The 21,375-nt window shown below is 47.9% G+C and overlaps 2 pseudogenes across 2 annotated transcripts in view; one reads left to right on the top strand and one right to left on the bottom strand.

The window, feature by feature from the left end:
* Positions 1 to 21,375, top strand: part of LOC308564258 (large ribosomal subunit protein eL8 pseudogene) — an 84,556-nt pseudogene that overhangs the window by 23,704 nt on the left and 39,477 nt on the right. The window lies entirely within an intron of this gene.
* On the bottom strand, positions 183 to 1,774 carry LOC308563580 (serine hydroxymethyltransferase, mitochondrial pseudogene; annotated as a pseudogene). Its single transcript has one exon. The product of its transcript is annotated as a serine hydroxymethyltransferase, mitochondrial pseudogene (transcript).

Genomic DNA, 21,375 nt, shown 5'->3' with positions numbered 1-21,375 from the left:
GCACCCTGTTCCCTGCACGCTCCTGAGGCCCAAGGCCCGCAGGGACCAGGCTTTGAGGCGCCCAGAGCCTGAGGCTGAGTCACAGCCGCCACGGGCTCACATTGGTCGGCGATCCCCTCCCCTGGTCCAGGTACAGGGAAGGCGAATGACTTTAGTCCATGGGCCTCATTTCCTTGGAGCCCTCAGTGCTCATCAGAACCAGGCAGGGGAAGGCCCCGGAAACTGCTCCACCCGCTCCCTGAGGTCAGCAAGCCCATGGCTTGTTTCTGGGTCGTGGAGCAAGAAGGATTTGAAATCTTGCAGTTTGGGGGTCTTGCTCTTCACCCCCAAGCCAATGTTGACCCTTCATCTATAAAGTCCACCACTGTCCGGAAGTCATCCTCACGAAACTGTCGAGAGGTCAAGGCTGGGGCCCCAAGCCGAAGGCCCCCCGGAGTGATGGCACTTGGGTCTCCAGGACAGGTGTCCCTGTTGGCTGTGATGGATACAAGCTCCAGCACCCGCTCAGCCTGAGCCCCATCCAGGCCCCCGGGCCGCAGGCCCACCAGCACTAGGTGGCTGTCAGGCCACCAGACACCAGGGAGTAGCCTCGATCTGGCAGGACACCAGCCACGGCCCGAGCATTCTTCAGAGCCTGCAGGGGGTACTCCCGGAACATGGGGGTGCGGGCCTGCTTTAGGGCCACAGCCACTGCAGCAATGGCATGGTTGTGGGGGGCCCCCTGCAAGGACGGAACACAGCAAAGTTGATTCGGTCTTCAAACGTATAAGGGATCCCCAGCCAGTCTTGGGGTCCACAGACTGTACCCCCTTCGGGTAGAAGATGAGTCCTGACCTGGCCCCTCGAAGCGTCTTGTGAGTGGCAGTGGTGACAACATCGGCATGCTTGAAAGGTGAAGGGATCACCCTGCCAGCCACCAGGCCACTGATGTGGGCCATGTGTGCCAGCAGGTGTGCTTTGGCCTCATCGCACCCCTCTCTCGTGCGGGCACAATCAGTGAGGCGGGCATAGGCGCTGCTTCCAGCTATGACGGGCCGTGGTCGGAAAAGTCGAGCAGTGATTGCCAGCCGGGCATAGTCAGGAGGCCAGTTTGGGGGTTCAGTTTATAGGGCATAGACTCGAAGAAGATGGATGCGGCTGAGATCCTCTGGACATCGGACACACAGCCATGGGTGAGATGGCCTCCGCCAGGCAGGTCCAGCCCCATGATTGGGTCGTGAGGCTGCAGAAGGGCTGCATAGGCCCCAGATTGGCTGGGGACCCCGAATAAGGCTGGACATTGACCCCCACTGTGCAGGATCCAGGTCAAAGGCCTCCAAGGCCCGGCGTTGACACAGCAGCTCGATTTCATCCCCTACCTCTGCTCCTCCAGAATATCTCTTGCCAGGATAACCCCCGAGGACTTGTTGTTCAGACAGGACCCCAGGGCTTCCAGCGCAGCTCGACTGCAGAAATTCTCTGAGGCAGTGAGTCCAGGCCACGACATTGCCTGTCTTCTCCCTTTCAGGAGCCCCCACAGCTCAGGGTCACTGTCTGACAGACTCCCCTGGCCTGTCCAGCCCCTGGTTGCTTCTCCAGTCTGGGTCTGGGCTGCGATTGGCGGGGAAGGCCTGGCGGAGGGGGCTCCTCGGCTGTGAGGCAGCAGGACCAGGGGCTCCAGGCATCCCGACCTCCAGCTGCTGCGCGGTGAGCCTGGGGCCCCTGCACTGCGGGGAGGGGGTCTCGGCCGCAGGTTCAGGGGCTGTGGGTCCGCACCGTGGCCACCAGTTAGCATTCCACTTGTGAGCTCTTCTATTTGTTTCAAAGAATGTTTTGATATTTCACATCAATACTGCAGGTGATTAAAAAAGAATTAAGTTAGAGTTAAGTCTGTGTATAATGATTACCTGAAAGAGAATGGAGAGAGCTCTTATCTTCCCCTTTCCTTTAACTGCTTTCTGAACACTTGAAAATTGGTCCACATCAAAGCAGTAGGTTTGCATCTATAAATGTAACATTGCTGTCTTTATTATATACAAAGGCTTCACAAAAGTCAGCAAAGGAACAATAAAGTAATTTACCAATTCAAGCAATTCTACCTGAAAAATTCTACAAACTCTATAATTCTATATACTGCATATTTCAAAACTATTTTATCAATTATATGTATAAGCAACTGCATTTACTATCATTGATCATCGTGCATCGAGGAAGGAAACACGAGTTAGACACACCTAGAACTAAAATGACCATTTGGAGGTTACCAGGCAACACTGAAATAATAATTTACTGGAGCAATTATCACATGTAATGAATGATCAAATGTTATTTTACCTAGTTTGCTGCTATTTCATGTATAGTTTCTTTCTTTTTTGCCTTGACATGCCTTTCTTGAAGGTCTTAGTTACTAATTTGGACTCTGTCTTGCACTCTATTAATAGTGAAACTCTTAAGGACTTTGCTTCTATCTACAAAACACCAAGAGCGTTAAGTTCCTTGTTTAGTCTCCTCTCCAGCTGTGAGTCTACACCTTGCCCATCTGTGTATCTGTCACTGACGGCCTTCCTCTCCCTTAGAATTTGGTGCTCCTCATGTGGTGCTGGGGGAGGCAGTGGCTCAGCTAGTGGAGGAGTTTGATGGAGGGAAGAGCCCCCAGCCTCTGAGAGGGCTAATGGGCGCAGGGCTGCGATGGAGAAGCAGCAGGTGTGAGGCAGAGGATGGCGGTGGCTCCGGCCTTGGGTGATCCCCAAACCCCTCAAGGGTTTCTAAGCTGAGCCCGAAAGGACGAGCAGCTTGAAAGCTCACAGGAGAAAAGGCAGAAGAGATGAGTGTGTGATCAGGTCAGAGGGCCCGGCTTGGGAAAGGCCAGGAGGCCAGCAAATGTGAGGAATGTACGATGGGAAGTAATTTGCGTCGTGACTTCAGTGGAGCACATGTGACAGAGGAGAGGTGAAGCTGGAGAAGCAGGCAGGGGCCACCCCAGGAGGGTCTGCGAGGCCGTCCTTGCCTGCAGCTTGGTCTGGAGAGCAGTGGCAAGTCTGATGCCCTTCAGCTAACGGGTGGAGAGGGGGCAGGGCTGGGGGACAGGGGTCCCCTGGAAGACATGAAGACCAGAGAGAAGGAGCCAAGTAAGACACAAGAGTCGTCTGAATTTTTCTCTGACCTCCCCCATCATTTAGGGGCAGAGTGGAGAAGACCTGACTGTAGATTGAGGACGAGCAGAAAAGAGAGCAAGTCCAGGGCGCCCCCCAGCTCCCCTGCTTGCAGATGACACGCACAGCATTTACACACACACACAACAAACAATACCACCCACAGAACACTCCAGGGGCCTTTTAAATAAGGAAAATAGATGAGCCTTAGTGCACAGATTCTGTACCTTTTATTTTGCTGGTTCAGGGCTTATGTGGTTCTCAGGGTTTTTCTTGATTTTCATCCTTGTTCTGAATTAGTAATATTATGATAGAGCTAAACTCTCAGATATGAAATTATAATACCATGTATACTATTTCACACTGTTTTTTAAAACCATTAATATCTTTAAAGAATTAAGAAGCATTAATATCTAATGATGATCCATTTTATGTAAATCATTCAAAAACATGACTCTTACAAGATATATAATATAATAACTCATCAAAATGTATCTAATCAATTCCTTTTGATTCAACTTTTAGTGTTAGTAAAACTTTCCACCGTTCTGAGCATGTCCTTAATTATGTTTTAGACTAAATTACTACAAACTAAAATGGTGGCTATTGAGAATGAAGTACTTAAAGTTCTTGATCAAAACAAGCAAACTATTTCCCAGAAAGTCTACCAACTTATACTCTCTCCAGACACATTTGAAAGTGTTTATTTTACCCCACAATCATTATTTATTATATTTATTTTGAAAAATTATAAGCTGAAATATGTTCTCATTTAATTTTTTATTTCATTCTCTAGTATATTGATAAAAATCCCCTCCCTTTTTTACTGCTGGGAAACGGAAAACATTTCATTCAATCATTTCTCATCCACATGTATTCATCATCTGTAGTATGGCACTCAGGGTTATCAGGCAGTGGGAAGACCAAATTTGGGTGTTACTGAGTTTAGTGCTTTGAACATCATTTCTGAAAATCCTCCACTGAGAAAGTAGTCATCAGTGAAATGAATTTCCTCTAAAAAATCCCTCACACTATAAAATTGCATCTAAATTTCTAAAAATCAGAATTACAGATTTCAACTAAATTTTTTTTTATTAAACGTACATTGAAAAAATCATTTATTTGATAAATTTTTAGAAATAGTTGCCAGTTTGGAAGCTGAAATTGTAACTGGACAACCTACTTACTGTATATTCCTGCCACAAGTGTAAAATAACCCGAAGACCTTAAATGCTCTGCAGAGGACAGCTAGCCAGGACACCTGCCCTGTTTGTTTGGTGTCCTGAGATGGCGTTGCCCCAAAGCTCTGCTTCCCTAAGGCATATGATGATTGTGAGGGGACAGAGTGAAGGGAGAAGGAACAGAAGCATGGACTGAAGAAAAGTCTTCTCTTGGGAGTGCTCCCCCTTCTCACTTTCAGCTCATTTCTGCCCCTGGTCAGGCTGCTGCTTCTGTCCCCCCTCCGCATCCCTCCACGCATTACCCAGGCTTCACCAAGCTCCAGATCCTCTGTTCCAAGCTGCGGCAAGGAAGGCGGAAAGCCATTCCCATTGAAGGGGTTTTAGCCATCCCATGTTTCAACCCTGAGTGGCAGCTTTCAGAATCTTAAATTCTCCTAATTTGAGTTTCAAGGAAGATATTATCCATATATCAGGAATCATCTGGAGATTAATGATTCCCTTCAGAGCCTATTGCAAATTTTTACTCTTTCTTAATCAGACTTAAATAATTCTTGTTCTGTGAGGCAGAAACCACTGTTGGCATTAGGGACTGAGTGCAACATACTGGTCAACTAGAGAGCTAAACTTCTGTTAATAATAAAAATGAAAATAGCTTCAACAACACAATAACAATAATGCTCAACACTTATTTATCACTTACAATGTGCCATGCATTACACTAAGTGATTTACATGGGTTAAACATTTGGTCCTCACACAATCCTAGGAAGGAGGCATCATTAAAATTCCTATTTTACAGACAAGGAAATTGAGTCACAGAGAGTAACCTGCTTATAAGCCAGCCCCTGTACTTTATAAGCCAGCAGTGAACTGAAAGGTGAGTCTCTGCACACAAATGCTGATCACACTCCACTGACAAAATACAGCAGCGAGGACATGCCTCACTGCTGTGCAACAGCCATCAAGGCCAGTACTGAAAATGTCAGGATTTGGGACAATATACTTTTATCAATTTAATATATCATAATGTAATAATTTTCTCAATTTTTCATTCAACATACATTTATTGAGTGCTTAATATGGATTAGGCACTGATGTAAGAAAATTCCAACCATAATCGGATTTAAAAGTAAACTGCTACATTCAAATAAATATATTACCAAAATATGGAAAAGAGAGAAAAATTCACTAATAATAAACCATCTCTACATAGCTAGTATTACAATTTTGAACATTGTTTTCTAATCTTTTACTCATGAGTATATTTGCTTTTAAATAACTGCTTGATATCCATACCATTTCATTTAAAACAGAAAAGTAAAGGTGTTCATTTTTGACAACTATTTTACCTATTTGTCATTTACTGGATTTTTTTATGGTATTATATTTTGGATGTTTTTTTAAAAGATAGTCTCAAGAAAACACACTTAGTGCTTCCTAAGTATGGTATATACAGTAATTTAAAACTTTTCTATAGAATGTCTAGTACTCTCTCTTCTTAAAATGTAATTATAGTAGATTGCTTTTTACATATCCAATTATTAAATATAGTATGAGGCTGGGCAGACAAGATCAAACTATAATGCCGAAGAAAAGAAAATCCTAATTGACTGATTAACCTCTCATGGAATTACTAGATTACATTAACTATATAGCACATTGTATTTATCAGTGTTCTAGTGGAGGCATCATTATTGTTATATTATTGGAGAACATCACATAATGACTTCAGTCATTTTATTTTTTATACACATTTTTGAAATGTTGTCTAAACTTCCAATTTTCTGTGTTCTATTTGTTTCTTTTTATATAGTTTCTAACTACTTCATAGTACATTATTCAAAGGCAAATCAAATGACACTCATGTAAACACACTCTAGGTCCAATAAAGATATTAACGTCCCAAACGAAATGTAAACATTTTACCTCTTCTCCAACCAGCATTATGAATGACAGTGTTTCCCAAAGATGTTTTATCCCAAACTTGAAATTAAAGTTTCTTTAGATTCACATTGAGTTGTGTAAGATCTTCATCCAGATTGATAGGTGATTAATTGCAGCTCCATGTTGGATATTTCTTTCTCCAACTTTTTTGATTTAGTGCTCCCCGAAAAGGAAAGTAAAGGAGTTAGTTTTATAAATTACTATGCAAAAGTTTAATTTTATGTTCTAGTTAATCCATGACATTAAAATATGTATAGTAGCATGAAAAATTAACCCATCTTTGAACCAGTTCATAGAACAATGATGCCTAGATTTAGATTCTGGGTTTTAATACGAGAAAGGCCTATAGAACTGTCACTGAAATGCAGGTTCAGCTGCCTGCCGCATCAAAAGCCAAACTTGTGAAACAGGTGCTGGTGCAAAAGGAAAGAGGCATATTCAGGTGCCTCAACCCGGTAGAATAGTGAACTTTATTCCCAAAGACCATCCACCATACCTGCTCAAGCCTGCCATTCTTCTAAGGATAGGGAGGGGAGGCCTCTTTCTTTCTCAATCCAGTTATCTTTCTAAATTTTGGTGTTCTGGGCCTTATCCATTCCTCTGTCTAGTTTTTGGCAAACTCAGACCTTGTCCATTCATCTTTGTAACTTTTGACATGTTCAGTATAAGAATCTCTCTATGCCATCTTGGCCAATGGGGAGACACCTCATACTCCCTGACTGATTATGGTAACAGAACAAGACATCAATTGCAGAGATTAACACAGCTTTCTTTAGCCACCACACTCTTGCAAATCAGCAGAAAGCCCAATTGTATTATAAGGCCGTGAGTGCTAGCCCAGAGTTCCAGGTTGAAAGGTGTACAGATCTTATTTCTGACTTCCTTAGCACTCCCCATAGGGATCGCCCCCTTCTCTCATCCTTCTCATCAAATGATGTGCTTTCATTTTCATCTGCTCAGAGTCTTATTTATAAAAACAAAGTTGCCAGCACATCCTTGAAATTCTCAGCACATTCCCATTTTTTCTAATAATGAAACCTACCAGGTTTTATTATTTAACATTAAAGAAAACAAAACAGGCCTTTCTATAAAGATGTTGGCTTAAGGTGCAGTGAACACTCACCTGTTCCACAGAATGAACAGTCCTCTAAACCAACACTACCCTGTGCAGCCGTCATTGCACCCCTACCTGAAACTATGAACCATCCTCATAACCTTATTTCACTGGACGTTGTGTAGCTAGCACCCAAGCAGTGCTAAGCACAGCTAGGTTTTATTTACAGGTCTATTAAAATATATGAAATGTTGCAAGTCCAAGTCTTAAACGTTTCTCTGGCTACTCTAGCATTCCTGCAGATCCCATGAAAGAGCAGATTGGCAGCACAGTTTCCAGCATATATCCTGTCCAATGCTTTTCTTTCAGAAAACAAGTTGAGTGCGCCAAGATTTCACATGGTTGATGTTGAGGGAAATTATAAGTTAAGCACACCCTCCATACCACCCTAGTCTATGCCATTTACTTCTTGTGGTAAAGCAATCAGTGAGGCTGGACTTTTGTGCAAGCTCTCATAATGTGACAAAACTAACTTTGCATACTCCAGCCCAGGAAAGAACTAATAATCACTCATTTCATGAAACTGCCTCTATACCCAGAGAAGTAATTCATCTCCTAGTGAGGCATCTACCAAAACCGACAGGCGCTGAAATAAAAAAAATGAAAAATCGAACTCTATTCCTAGAGAGTGCTTGAGTGTCATGTGCTTCATAAATACACACAGTGATGCACATGCCAGCTTCTGGGAGCAGCTCTAATGATTTGAGTAATATATGTCAGTTTCACTGTAAAGAATATTGGAATGATGGCAAGAAAACACTGCTGGTTTTACTAATGTCAGTGCGAGAGAAGCAAGTGGGAGAAAACGCAGCACAAATCAGAAAGGCCCTTTGTATCGCTTAAATTTTTAATACAGTGAAATAAATTCCAAGGCTCTCAGGAAGAGTGGTACATGGAAAAATAAAAATTTAAGTCTCGAGCAACATTGCATATGATATAAAACTGCTGTTACCCATTGGGTTTAGTGATCATCTCTCTTTGGATTCCAATTTGGTTTATCAAACTGAACACTTGATTTCTGCCCTGATACCAGCTCCTTCTACAACCTCTGTGGTTCTGTAAACTTCAAAGTCATTCTCGTGCCTCTCATTCCTCCTCAGCAAGCCTTAGGGTATATCTTCAAATCATAGCCCTAATCAGACCTTTTCTCATTTACACCATTACCACCCTAGCCCAACATGCCGTCATCAGCCTGTCTTGATCTTCCACAAACAACATTGCTGTCACCTAGGAGATGATTAGGAGAGTCAGGCTGTGGTCTTACTAAGTCTCAATCTAATTTTAACACAATTCCCAGGAGTTTCACACACACATTAAGTTTGGGGAAGCAATGGTTTAGATATCTCCAGTGCTTCTACCTGGTCTCCAACTTCCCCTCGGCGAACTCAGGCCCTGTCCATTCATCCTTGTAGCTTTTGACATGCTCAGAATCTCTCCCTTCCATCTTGGACAATGGGGAGACCCCCATACTCCCTAAAAGTCCACAGTAAGAGAACAACACACCAAGTGCAGAGATGAACACAGCTTTCTTTCGCCACCACACTCTTGCAAATCAGCAGAAAGCCTAATGGTATTATAATTCCACAACCCTGTTCTTCACTTACATGGTAGGAAGGATCCTGAAGTGGCCCCAAATTCACACACTCTACATGTCTAAGAGCTAAGAGAGGCCCCAGGCTGACATGCAGCGAAGCAAACAAACACGCCCGTCACAGAAAGGCAAACACTCTGATTCCAGTTATATGTGGCATACACAGTTGTCCAACTCACAGACAGGAAGCAGAATGCTGGTTACCAGGGGATGGGAGGGAGGAGGAAGGGAAATTGTTTAAAGGACACAGAGATTCAGATCTGCAGGATGAAAACTTTTAAAGATGTTTCACAACACCGTGAGCATACTTAGCACTCCTGAACTCATACTTATCAAATGGTTAAGATGGTCAATTTTATGTTACCCACTTTTTTACCTAAAAAAAAAAAAAAAAAAAGATTAGGATGGCAAAAACAAACGATACGCAAATATTGGGAACCTGGACCTCAACCTTGAAACCACAAGGAAGTGAACTCTGCCAAAACCTGCACAACCTTGGAATGGACCCCGCACTGCAAATGGCATCTTGATTTTAGACTTAGAGGATGCTGAGCAGAGAATCCAGCTAAATGGCCCTTCCCTCCCAACTCTGATCCCTGGCAACTCCGAGATAATAAGTACATGTTGTTTTAAGCCACTAAATGTCAAGTAATTTGTTAAGCAGCGTGAGAAAACTAATGCAATCAGTAGATAAATAATTTCTTTAAATATAGATCAGATCGCATGTCCTTCCTTGGCTCAGGTCCCTCCTATAACTTTTCATTTCACTCAGAGTAAAATGTAAATAAATGCCTTCCCATGGCCAACAGATACTGTATGCTATCACCATTCACATCCTTTCTCATCTTGTTTCCAAGCGCTCTGTGGTGATCACTACTCTAGCCACACAGGCCTGTTTTCTCTTCCCTGAGCATGGGAAGAGGCCTAGGGCTGGGCACCGGACACCACCTCTTCCAGGATGGAACACTTCCTGAGAAGCTCAGCCTCATGTCTGCAAGGCTCTCGCCCCCCCCCCCTTCAATGAGGCCCCTGCTGAAATGCATCTGCCTAGAGAGGTTTTCTCTGCACATCCTGTACAAAATACAGTTCTGTCCCTTGGTCTTTCTCAGTTTCTTCTCTTTAATTCATTTTTCTTCTCCTAAGGTATTAATTACGTTTATATTTTCCACACCCTAGAACCTGGGTGAAAAGGCCTGGTACATAGCAGGTGTTCAGTAAACCTTTGTTGAATGACTGAATCAGACAAATAAAAGATGATGATGTATTTTGTTTTATGAGTTTAAGCTCACAGGGATCTAACACAAAAATGGGAACAGAAAAAAAACAGCAACAAAGAAAAACATTTCTAAGCTCAACTGTAGGTCATATTTCCCTACTTGCTATATGATACTTTTGTTGAGTAGATCCTACTATACTTCTGCTGAAGGATATCAAGAAAGACATGATGTTCAACCTAAATGTTCTCTGACACTTTACAGCACAAAGATCCTGAATAACAAGATTATGTTTGAAGTAACTCAAATTGCTAAACTGAGTGTGGACCTAGTTTCAAAAACCTACTAGATCATGGGGCCAAGTACAGCTTCAAGAAGCCTCCTTAATGTTTGTGAGTAATGGACAAAAAAAGAGACACAGAATAGGAAAAAATATTCTTTATGAAAAGGTATAAAAGAGAAAAACTACATACAAAATAATTTTAAAAGTCTATAAAACAAAAGTCTACTGAGATTCTCTTTGCAAAGGATGGTGGAAATGAGGTTTTTTGAAATCACCATAAGTAGAAAACCAAGGGAAGTAAACTAATAAAGTGTTAAAATGGTGCATAAGGATAAACATAGATGGAAACAGCATTAAATGACTTTACCTGCCTTTAATAACGAGATAGTAGGTTAATCTTATGCCTGTTTGTGTTTTCGGAGCTAGAAAGAGCAAAGCAGCTGGTGAATGTGGAGAATAGCTGCTCTGAAACCAGATCAATTGCAAACAATTTCAGATGAGAAGCCGTTTAGTCAGGACTGCATTTTCCTTTCCTATCTGCTCTGATGGGACACTCCCATCAGGACAGGAGAAACCCTCTGCAGCCTGTCGGACATATCCAACTGACAGGGGGACGCATGCCAGGGAAGGCAGTTACTAGTTTGTTTAGGAAATCGCTAGCACAAATGTTCCGTAAGCTTTATGATACTTAAGGAAATTAGTCACTGAAGTTTACTATAACAGAGAGAGAGGTCATAAATTATTTCAAAGTTCTTGTTTAAGATTTTAGAACTTTTTAAATTGCAAAAATCCACATCGTACTGACCAGTGTTGCTCAGTGGTTATGATACCAGGAGTTCTCCTTGCCGGGTCCTTTGTCTCGTGGGGTCGAAGAATGAAACTCAGGGACAGTGTGAGCCAGGGACAGGGCACCAAGGGCTATTGTAGAGAGAAAGCAAAGCTCTCGCGACTCTCGAGAGGGGTCCGGGAAGGGCTGCTGCCGAGGCTCACAGTCCAGGGCTCTCTGTCTCCTACAGTTGTTCTCCGCTGGCCCATCCTAAGGACTCTCCCTGAGGGACAGCGCGGCCTCCTTGCTTTCCGAGTCCCACTCGGCGGGCGGGTGGAGGGCAAACTGGTTGTCCTCAGACCCTGCTGGCCCGACACGTGTCACCTCTGCGTGGCCAGCCCGACACTGCCCGGCCATGCCTGAGTCCCCAGTTAGAGCACTGGCCTTGCTCCAAAGGGTCACAGGTTTGACTCCCAGTCAAGGGCACTTACCTGGGCTGTGGGTTCGATCCTTGGCCGCTGTCAGGGCCAGTGCCGGAGGCAAACGATCAATGTTTCTCATCCCCCTCATGTATGAGAGAAACATGGATACTCCCCCCTCTCCCCAGCCCCATGTCCCCTACTTCCTTCTGTACCTTCCAATGTCTGGGAAGTAAGGGAAAAAATCCTCAGTAGAGGATTGACAACAAAAAACTCCAAATAAACAACAAAAAAGCAAAAATAAAAACTGCTGCTCTATACTGCATCAACACCTTAAGGGTTTGCAAGCAAACTGGAAGCAGGATCTTTAGCTGTGGGAGAGGCAGGCAGGAGAGGGGCCTGGGAAAGCAGTGAGGGGTGAAAGAGGGGCATCTGCGCCGGGGAAAGCGCCGAGGCTCTGCTCCATGGGTTCTGGAAGGAAGGTGTGGGAGCTCCCTTCCCCACTGGCCACATCTCACACCTGCTATGGGGAAAGGCAATGTTTTTAAAAAGCTATTAAACACTTACAACCAGGGCGTGTTCTGTCATCTTTCATTTTAAGCTTCAAAACGACTGCGCGATGGAGACGAAGCCCAATGAGGCAGGGTCTCCACTGCTGTAGCCTGTTATCAAATCGTCACTAACCGAACCAGAAACCACAGCTGCAACTGAAAAAGCCTCAGACACCACGAAGAATTGTTGCTCTGCTGCCTCCCCCGACAGGCCACCCCTTCTAAAAGGGAGAAAGGCTCAGGGGTAGGTGCTGTGATTAATGTCATGACCTTTATATTTGTGTGATTCCAAATGAACCGGCTTCAGGTTCCAGACCAAAGGCACTGCCCGCTGATGAAGTGCAGGGCTTTTCTGTAGCGTTTGCTGTTAACTAACCTCCCTAAAAGGCAGGCAAACCGCTTGTGGAAGGAGGAGAGAAACAGTGGGATTGCTCTGCTGCTGCAGGCTGCCTACCACCAACGATGCAGCAAATACAGAACCAAAAAGCCCGGGAGCCTGGCCAGTGCGGCTCGGTTGACTGAGCCTCATCCCAGGCCCCAAAGGGCACCGGTTCCATTCCCAGGCAGGGCACACGCCTGGGTTTCGGGTTTGATCCCCCATCCGGGCATGTGTGGAAGGCAACCGATCGATGTTTCCCTCTCACATTGATGTTTCTCTCTCTGTTTCTCTCTCTGTTTTCCCCTCCCTTCCTTTCTCTCTAAAACCGATTAAAAAAAAAAAAGGCCCTCGAAATTTCTCCTTGGTTTGAGGATTGAAAACTCGTCTCATAGAATGGCTCTGAAAGTGCCTTAGAGTCACTGTGAGCTCCCCTGTGGTCACCAACTCCCCTCTTCAATAACTGAGCCACCAGGCTCTCCCAGCGGGAAGCAAGGGCACAACAGAGAACAGGGGCTTCTGGCAGTGACACCACCATCCCGTCTGCCCCCGAGGCTTACTGTCCACACACTTACTATTAACACGACCTAATAAGTATGAGAGCAGAGCTATGCATGGGGAATTCCAGGGCATAAAAGGTGTACCTAGTCCAGATGTGACAAGAGACAAAGAAGACTTTTGAATGACAAGATACTTGAGAAAAGTCATAAATGGTGGGCAAGGATTATCACATTGGGGTGGGAAGGAAGTCAAGGGAAGGTATCTAGAAGGAGAGAACAGCCTGAGCACAGCATGGTTATTTGGGGACAACAGCAGGGAGTTCTATGTCCTGATATATAAAATGCAAGGCAGGGAAGGCAGAGGAATGGGTCGAGTGAGCAGATTTTGAGGTTTTCCTGCCAGATCAAGAGGTTTGAACTTTAACTGTAGGTTATTGAAGGGATTTAAGATGTAGGTAGTTCTCAACTGGGCTCCTTTGCCCTTCACCCTCAAATGCCACTCCCCCAACACACAAACCCCTGAGGTGTGGTCCTCTCACTTCATGTAGGACCATTGGCCAGTTTCAGTGAAAGGGGTTAAGCCTCTTCCTAGTGGAGCAAAGTCATTTATGGTTACAAGGTTTGCAGCGGAAGCTCTGCTCCTAATTTGTTGAGATTTGTGAGTGAACTGGGTGGTGGCTCTTACGAATCCCTGGGCAGATGCCCCACATGCAAGGCTAGTGTGTGCTCCACCCAGAGCACAGGCACAGTTGCTGTGAGCAGGAGCCTCCAAACACAGTCCTAGTTCCTCCAAAGTGAGAGGGGTGGTCTAACTTGGGAGATGGAGGCAGGGGTTTTGCATGAGAGTACACATGTCTCTGAAAAAATGTCTGGTGTTATTCCCCCCACAGCACTACTGCTGGGGACGGGGTGACCAAGGACTTTGTATGAATGGGAGCCCAAAAGCCAGCCAGTCATTGCGGGTGTTGTGCTGTCCCCCATCACTCTACCTGTGGTCTGGAGAGTGGGGCTGCAAGTGATCTGGTGGCATGTGGTGACACAGTGGCCTCTCCCAGGTGAGACATTTTCCCTGTGATGGCACCACCAGTGTTCCGCCCAGGTGGGCCCCAGTTGTACTGGGAAAGTGGGAATAACAGGTCCTTCCACCCGGGGAGGGACGTGCCCTCCCACAGCATGACCTGCGTTCTGCACAGGTGGGGTCTAGGAGCTTGGAAATAAAGTGCAACTACAGCTGTGTCTAAACGCAGGGATGGTGCTGGGACTTGCATCCATAATGGATGTGATGTAGCCAGGAAAGCCCCTGGGGTCTGATAAAAGGGGAAACAGACAGGTCTCAGACGTACCTTTGTTCTCCGTGGTGGTGGCTGCTGCAAGTGCAGGAGGTTTTCTATGTCCGGGTGGCCGCAGGTGCACTGAGGGCAGGTGTGAACACCAGGCCCCCAATCATGGGAATGGCGTTACACTCTCCCATGGCCATGCCCCCTGGGATATGCACAGGTGGGCTCCAGGTGATCGGATGTGAGGTGGAACCAGCAGTGTCCCCAAGCACTGGGAGGGGTGCATGCACCTCCTCCTGCAGCAGCCAGGCTGTGGCCAGATGGATCCCCAGTTATATGGCTAAAGTGAGGCAGAAGCAGTGCTCTGCGCCTCCCTAAGTCCACCTCTCAATTGGATGCTCTGGATGTCTGTGAGGGAGTGGGGCCCGGGGTGGAGGTACTGACCCCGTGGTTCCCCCCACCCATGGGGACTGCCGCAGGTCCACGGGGAGGACTGTGCATTTTCACGTCCTCATCATCTGAAGTCGACTGAGAAGAAGAGCCAGTGGAACTAGTGTCCGTTTCACTGCTGTCATCATCTGAAGTCGTCTGAGAAGCATTGCAAGGGGGACTAGTGTCCATGTCACTGATGTCATCATCTGAAGTCGGCTGAGTAGCATTGCAAGGGGGACTAGTGTCCATGTCACTGATGTCATCATCTGAAGTCATCTGAGTAGCATTGCAAGGGGGACTAGTGTCCATGTCACTGATGTCATCATCTGAAGTTGGCTGAGAAGCATTGCAAGGGGGACTAGTGTCCATGTCACTGATGTCATCATCTGAATTCGGCTGAGAAGCAGAACAAGGGGAACTAGTGTCCATTTCGCTGATGTCACCATCTGAAGTCGTCTGAGATGTCAAATCTGCAGATGCCCTGGCTGCGATGGGAGCAGGGACCTGCCCAGTGTGAGTGGCCAGGGGCAGGGAGTCTGCAATCCCCGAGCCAGGCGGAGGGAAACCAGGGGCAGACTGAGTGGCACTGCAGTGAGCCCTGACCTCTGTTTGACCCTGCAAGGTCCCTTCACTCTGACCCTCAATGTCAGTGCCCAGGCCTTGGTGAGTGTCAGTGGCCAGGCCTTGGTGAGTGTCAGTGCCCAGGCCTTGGTCAGTGTCAGTGGCCAGGCCTTGGTGAGTGTCAGTGCCCAGGCCTTGGTGAGTGTCAGTGCCCAGGCCTTGGTGAGTGTCAGTGCCCAGGCCTTGGTCAGTGTCAGTGGCCAGGCCTTGGTCAGTGTCAGTGGCCAGGCCTTGGTGAGTGTCAGTGCCCAGGCCTTGGTCAGTGTCAGTGGCCAGGCCTTGGTGAGTGTCAGTGCCCAGGCCTTGGTGAGTGTCAGTGCCCAGGCCTTGGTCAGTGTCAGTGCCCAGGTCCTGGTCAGTGTCAGTGCCCAGGTCTTCCTCAAATGCAAGGCAAGGCAGCTTAGGAGGTGGGGGCAGCTCACCTCGACCCCACTCCAGGGGGGGCAGCGGGAGCTGGGGGGGCAAGGGCATTTTCCTCTTGGACGCCCTCCTGCCTGCAGAGGCCAGCGGAGGGGGTCTCCCCCCGGGCTCCCCAGCATCCGCCTCCTCACAGGCAGGCGGGGACTCTGGGAGGCCGGGCGGAGGGTCCTCCCAGGCCCCCCCATCCCTGGGCCTGGGGGGCAGCGGGGCGCAGCCTGGGCTGGGGCCCGAGGGCGCGGCTGCTTCCCAGCCTGGCTGCGGGGCAGGCAGCGCGTCTCCCTCGGGGCCCCCTGAGCCGGCGACCCCCCGGCCTTCGGGGGGCGCGCACCTGGGGGGCGGCTGGGCGCTCCCGCTCAGGCTGCCTCCTGGGCGCTGGGGACTGGAGTCCAGGGGCCCAGGGCCGCCCCGGCCGGAAGCGAGGGCCCCCGGGGTCACCAGGGGCCTGGGGGTCAGCGCCGGACGCCCGTTGGCACAGGGGCTGCTCGGGGCACCCTGGGGGCTGCTCTCTCCCCCCCTGGCCGCCTTCCCTGACCTCCCTTCTGGGGACTCTGCCTGCACCCTCCCCTCCCTCTCTGGGCCGGTCCCGGGGGGTCCGGGCCTCAGGGCCCCGACTCCCTGCTGGGGCGGGAACCTGCGCCCTGGGGGCGGGGCAGAGGCCGCCCTGCAGGGTGCCCACCGCCTGGCGCTGCCCGCAGGGAGCTCGGGCCTCCCCGGCGGGGCCTCCGGGCTGACGGCGGGGCGGGGCCCCAGAGGGCAGCTCGCAGGGTGGGGGGCCCGGCACGGCCCCCCCTGAGAATCGGGCCCGCCACAGGCTGCGGGCGCAGGGTCCCCGCGGAGGCGCCTGTGACCAGGGCCCAGGGCAGGGGCGGGAGCCGGAGCCGCCGGGGGGTCGGGGCCGGGCGGGGGGTCAGCCCTGCGCGCAGGGACAGCCCCCGGGCGACGGCCACCGGACCAGGCCCGGGGGCGGCGCTGGATCAAGAGGCACAACTTGGACAGCACGTTGCCCATCTGTGCCCAGTTGTGCCCCAAACGAACCAAGAAGGAGACTAGACGCGGGGCTTCTCCCGCTCGCTGCTCCTGGGCTCCAGCAGCACTGAGCCGCCTCCAAGGGGCTGCTGCTGTCTCCATGGGAACGGCTGAGCGGGGGCACGCGCAGGCCCAGCGCCAGGGGGCACAGATCAAAGGGCAGGGGTCAGGCCTCCAGTGCAGGCCACCCCTTCAGGACTTCCTAGCGCCTGGCCCCCCGCTGGGGTGCAGGTGTGGCACCCGGGCCTCCAGGAGGCCTCTGCACAGACCAGGAGGCCCATCCGCCAGACCTCCCGCCTGCCGGGCTCTGTGGGCGCCTCGGCCCCTTTCCCAGGGTCCAGGAGGCCCGAGCTGCTCAGGGCCAGAGCCCCAGCCCCCCAGATCCTGCGGGGTGCAGCCCACCTCCGCCGGGACCCCCAGCTTCTCTGTGAGGCCTGGACTCGGGGGCACCCCCTCCATGGCTGCTGGCTGCCAGCCCCCCTGCAGGTGTGAAGGTTACTGAGGAGCCCACCCGGGCCCTGACCTGACTGGGTGCCACACCCCTGACATCTCAGGGAAGAGCTGGCAGCTAGGAGGGATTGCAACCAAGCACAAGGAATTTTCAATGAATAAAAAGTGAGTCTTTTCACAGGAGCCTCTTTGGAGGGAATAACTGTCCTTGTCAGGCAATGGAGTGGGCTCCGGGAAGCATCTCTGCAGGGCCTTGTGTGTCTGTTGATGTCAACACAGTAGTTTGAATCTCTGAAATGCCCAGAGGACACAATCAGATGCATCTATGGACTTGTCCTTTTCATTTTGCCCTTTGAATGCCCTGGATCATGAAAGAAATACTTGAGCCCGGCTGTGTGCGTCAGAGCGTCAGCCCTGCACCAGGAGGCTGCGGGTTCTAGTCCAGTCAGGGTATGGCCTTGGGCTGCAGGTTCCATCCCAGCCCCAGTCGGGGGGTGTGGGGGGGCAGCCAATCCATGTGTCTCTTTCACATCCATGTTTCTCTCCCTCCCTCCCTCCCACTCTCTCTGAAATCAGTGGAAAGAAATATCCTCGGGTGAGGGAAAGGAAAAGTTAGTCCAACTGGCCTTTGCCTTGGGCACTTCAAACCTTTCCAAGTGCATGGTCTCTTTTGATCCCAGCCCTGAGGTGAACTTGTGGTCATGAATAATATTAATTTAATAACCATCTGCTGTTGAAGATTAGGCATTAAAACGGCACGTTTTAAGGTGATATTTGTGAGCACTGTTTACCCTTTAACCACAAAAACATAGAGCACAAGACAGCAGTAAGAATGGCTGCGTTTAATGTTACCTTGTTTCCAATGAAGTTGCCCCAAAGTGAGGACGTTCAATTATATTTCTACCAGGAGCACTAAATACTAGAACATCCTGTCTGGTGAACACTAGACAATTGATTAGAAAAGAAGAAACTGAATTTAACCATCATTTTTTCTAAAATACCAATGACTAAAGAACAAATTATATAGGGTTCTTATTTGTCCTGCACTTTTATCAGTTTTATTTGATTAAAACCCTCCCAAGCCCTTTGTCATTGCGTGGTAGGCCCTGTTTAGTGCCAGCTGGTCTCGGTGCTTCTCCTCCCAGCTCCCTCCCTCCTGTCATACTGAAGTCCAGGGGTGCCCTGAAGAGGGCACCAACACCTCCCAGGTCGCACCTCCCAGGTCACTCTTACCCATGCTCTGTCCTGTCCCTGGCATGTGCTCCCTGCTCTCTCCATTGGCCTCCTCACTCCTGAAGACTCAAGTGGGCATCGCGCCCTCTGGGGCGGCTCCCTGACTCTGCCTCGGTCCTCGCCAAGTCTGGCTCTGGCCAGAGCGCAGGCCTGTGCCCTGGTGGGAACTTGGTGCCTATAGGGTACAAGATAAGTGATGTGCACGTGCGGCTGTGTGACTGCCCAGGTGCGCCCATGTTCTGGGCATCCAAGCCCCAGGGCGGTGGGCACAGAGTGGTAACTGCCTGCTGCCTCATTGTCTCCCCCCCGACCGAGCCCCAGGAAGGGACTTACTGAGTGTGTCCCCTCTTCCCCTCTGCCCTGAGCAGAGGCCCAGCCCTCATTCACCAGACATTTAACAAATGGCTCAAGGACTCCCTTTCCACAGAAGGCAAATATGGCAGGTGACCCTTAATGGCTGTCTATTGCTCCATGCAGTGTCCACCCAAATGTCCTTTTGATTTAATGTGGAACAGGGTTGTTTCCACAGTGAAGTGGTGAATCCCAAAAGTAATCGTAACAAAAGCAGTAATAGCTACCATGTCCTGTGTGAACCAGTGTGTTCAACCACGCACTGGCCTTACTTCCCTCACTTTACAGTTTAGAAAGGTGACACCAAGTGGCTTGTCCAAGTTCACAGAACTCTAAAGGATGGAGGCAGTATTTGAAGCCAGGTCTTGATTTTAAAGACTCCCAAAGCTCTCTCCACTATGCTTTATATGGGAACATAATTTCTGCCTGTATAATTTTGTAATAAAAACTGATGACCTTAATGCCATGAAACTTTTCAAAAATAGTGTTTTCTTTTTCCCCCCAAACTGGAACATCTGAATTCTTGCTTTTCCTCATGAGTACTGGCCTTCAACAGGCGCTTACTGTCATTGGCCCTGTGCATACTCCTGTGGTGGGATTTTCTTTATGGATACACTATCTCCTTTCCACTTTCTTAAACTGACTTGAGAATCTAAGACATTCTGAGGAGGCAGCGGATTAAGTGGAAGCTACAGTGTCACTCTCAGGGGACAAAACTGATTACAATTAAAATATAGAAAACCCACCCTGGATCCCAACTGAAGACTGGCTGGAGGGCACCCTCATAACCAAGGTCGCAAAGTGGAGACCTACAGAGCAGAAGAATTGAGGTTTGCATATATGTTCAGCATTTATTTTTATTAAATCTAATCAGAAGTAAGTTTATATTTCCTGAACTTTTTTTAAAGTAAAGAATAGAGATAAGGACAGGGAAGAAAATGAATATCTCCTGTCATGTCCCCAACCAGAGACATGACTGCCAGGAGGATTCAGGTGGGTATCCTCCCAGACCTTTCCCTGAACTTGAGAATATGGTATGATTTCCACAAAATGGAACTGTACCATATATATTTTTATTGAATTTATTTTCCTCCATGATGAAAATATATTATTAATACACCATTTTTTATGTAGCAGTTCATTGTGTAGTCATAATAATGTGCTAAACCAGCTTCTCAGTTTTGGACATTTGAGGTACAGTGATATGTTTTACCATTATAAATATCTAACTTATAAATATCCAAATTTCAATCTGTAAATAAATATCCAATTTATGTAGATTAGATAAATTTTATCTAATCTATAAATGTCCTCATTTGACCAAGAGAAAAGTAAGCATTGGCATGAAAATTGTCAAAATTCTGTACCCAGTAAATGCAATGTAGAAAAATATCTCTGCAAAACTCCATTGCAAATCCTTGCAAACTCCAGCCATGTGAGGCCTGTATATCCATGTAAACCCCTTGGGAGCAGAGGTCCCGCTGCCGCTCTCTTGCCTTCATAGAGGAACTGGGTGAGGGTCTGTGCGCGAATACATTTCACCAGAACATTAGTCCCGGAGTTTTGCGTTGTTTATGTGGAGCCGCCCTTTACTGGAAAGCCGTGTCTTTTTGGCTCCATGGAATATACACTGGTTTTCTAACAGTCACAGAATTTAGTGGAACCGTTGGATGTTGAAGGAGTTAGTAAGAGCTGTCTTTTAGAGAACATGAGAGAATAACTATAAAAACGTGCTGTGAGTGTAAGGTGGGCAGGTGAAGTTCAAGTTTGCTCCAGGCCTTCTAGGTGCAGGCGCTCCCAGAGCCCTCCGCCCACCAGCAGACTCCCCAGGAGGAGCAGGGCCTGGAAGCACAGTGGGAAGGCGGGGGCTCTAAAGTCCCCTAGGCATTTGCTCTCAAGCGCCAGTGCCAATCCTTATTAGTTATAGAAAAATTGTCAGTTTACTTAATTTACCAAAGTCTCAGCTTCGTCACCTATAAAATGACTATTAAAATGCCACCTTGTAGGGTTGTTATGGGGTTTAAATGATCTAAAGTTTGCAAAGCGGAACAGTCTTTGAATATAATGTGCTCCAGACTTGTAGCTACTCTGATGGCAATGCGTGTGGTTATATACACTCCTGTGTGTATGTGTGTGTGTGTATATTTCTATATGTGGGGGGCAAGCCATCACAGCAAATATGGGGTGCTATTCAAGTTTTCCATGTTTAAGACTTTTGTTTGTTGAATAAAATTGTAGACACACTTCAGATCTCACTTGCTAGCATTGTAATATAGTTAATGCAAACGTTAAAAAAGACAATAAGATGTAAAATGCTTTCCCAGGCAGAATAGCATTAAAGGAGCATCTTTACGCCCTAAGGTTGTATTGGAGCTATGAGAAATTTTCTATAATTTCCTGGAAGTATCACAATGGATTATACATCAGCAGACACAACTTCTTGAAGGTCAGTATTTGTAAATAGCATTCTTTAATGTCACGTGTCCATTAACTCTA

Source organism: Miniopterus schreibersii, assembly GCF_964146895.1.
Source record: "Miniopterus schreibersii genome assembly, chromosome: 11".
NCBI lineage: Eukaryota > Metazoa > Chordata > Mammalia > Chiroptera > Miniopteridae > Miniopterus > Miniopterus schreibersii.
This window is presented reverse-complemented; position numbering and strand designations above follow the sequence as displayed.